Below are 1,289 nucleotides of genomic sequence, written 5' to 3'. Positions count from 1 at the left end.
GGACCCGAGGAAGTGGAAGAAACAGCCCCTTTCTGAGTGACAGGACCCCTTTTCAAAGGGCAACGGGGAGAGAGAAGGGGGGAGCGCTTAATATGAATAAGGGAATTTTCAGTGTTTTGCAGTTACTTCCCCTCCCCCCTTTTAGATATCTTGTTTTCTTTTAATTTTTTCTTTTCCTCTTTTCCTTTGTCTCTTCTTCTTCCTCCTTCTCCTCCTCTTCTTCTTCTTCTCCGCCTCTTCCTCTTTCTTCTTCTTCTTCTTTCTTCTTCTCCTTCTTCTTCTTCTTCTTCTTCTTCTTCTTCTTCTTCTTCTTCTTCTTCTTTTACTTCCCCTCCCCCCTTTTAGATATCTTGTTTTCTTTTAATTTTTTCTTTTCCTCTTTTCCTTTGTCTCTTCTTCTTCCTCCTTCTCCTCCTCTTCTTCTTCTTCTCCGCCTCTTCCTCTTTCTTCTTCTTCTTCTTTCTTCTTCTCCTTCTTCTTCTTCTTCTTCTTCTTCTTCTTCTTCTTCTTCTTCTTCTTCTTTCTTCTTCTTTCTCCTTCTTCCTTGTTCCTTTCTTTTCTTCGTGAGTGTGTGAAATCTCTTGATGTGTTTTGGGAGAAAAAAGGATCCACCAACTTACAAAAATATTTTTGAGTTGAAAAAAATTATTAGAACATATAAACATGTTTTTCTGGACTCGCTGGTCAGAGTGAACCCGGCAGTAAAAGAACTGGGCTTTCACACAGGAATCTTTAAAGATGACATGGTTGTAGAGAAAGAGAATATCTTAAAAAGTTCTCCCTCGCCCTAAAAACAAAACCTGTCACAGCTTTATTTCTTCTAAGAAAAGATAATGTCCTCATTTTCTCATTTGATGGTCTCTAAATTGATGGTCGATGCCTTCCTGAGAAATGAGGATGAGAGAAGAGAGTTTATATCACACACACAGATATTTTAAACCTGCTTTCATATAATTCAACCTTAGGAATACTTTTATTATCTCCATTCTCAACCCTACCTTTTTTTTTTTGTTTGTTTGTTTCTTTTCTTTTTTAATTGAAAGATCCATGCCTTCTAAGGGGGGGTAAAAAACTTCTAAAACAGATTTAAGCCCCCAGCACCAGTTGGTGTTAGTTTTCATGATTATGATGGTTATGGTGTTGTTCCCTCCTTTTCTCACTTGATCTGATGGAGAACTTTTTTTTAAGTGTGTGAAGTGAAAGACACAAAGACAGTATATCAATGAAAAGAAGAAAGTGGCCCTTTTAGTAGGGACCAAAGAAAACCCAAATGTACATGAAGTGTACCG

The 1,289-nt window shown here is 37.5% G+C and overlaps 1 pseudogene; it reads right to left on the bottom strand.

The window, feature by feature from the left end:
* Positions 1 to 170: 170 nt before the first annotated feature.
* LOC117287349 lies at positions 171 to 520 on the bottom strand (annotated as a pseudogene).
* Positions 521 to 1,289: the final 769 nt, after the last annotated feature.

Source organism: Fukomys damarensis, unplaced genomic scaffold (genome assembly GCF_012274545.1).
Source record: "Fukomys damarensis isolate Sample0158 unplaced genomic scaffold, DMR_v1.0_HiC HiC_scaffold_3, whole genome shotgun sequence".
In the NCBI taxonomy this organism is placed as follows: domain Eukaryota; kingdom Metazoa; phylum Chordata; class Mammalia; order Rodentia; family Bathyergidae; genus Fukomys; species Fukomys damarensis.
This window is presented reverse-complemented; position numbering and strand designations above follow the sequence as displayed.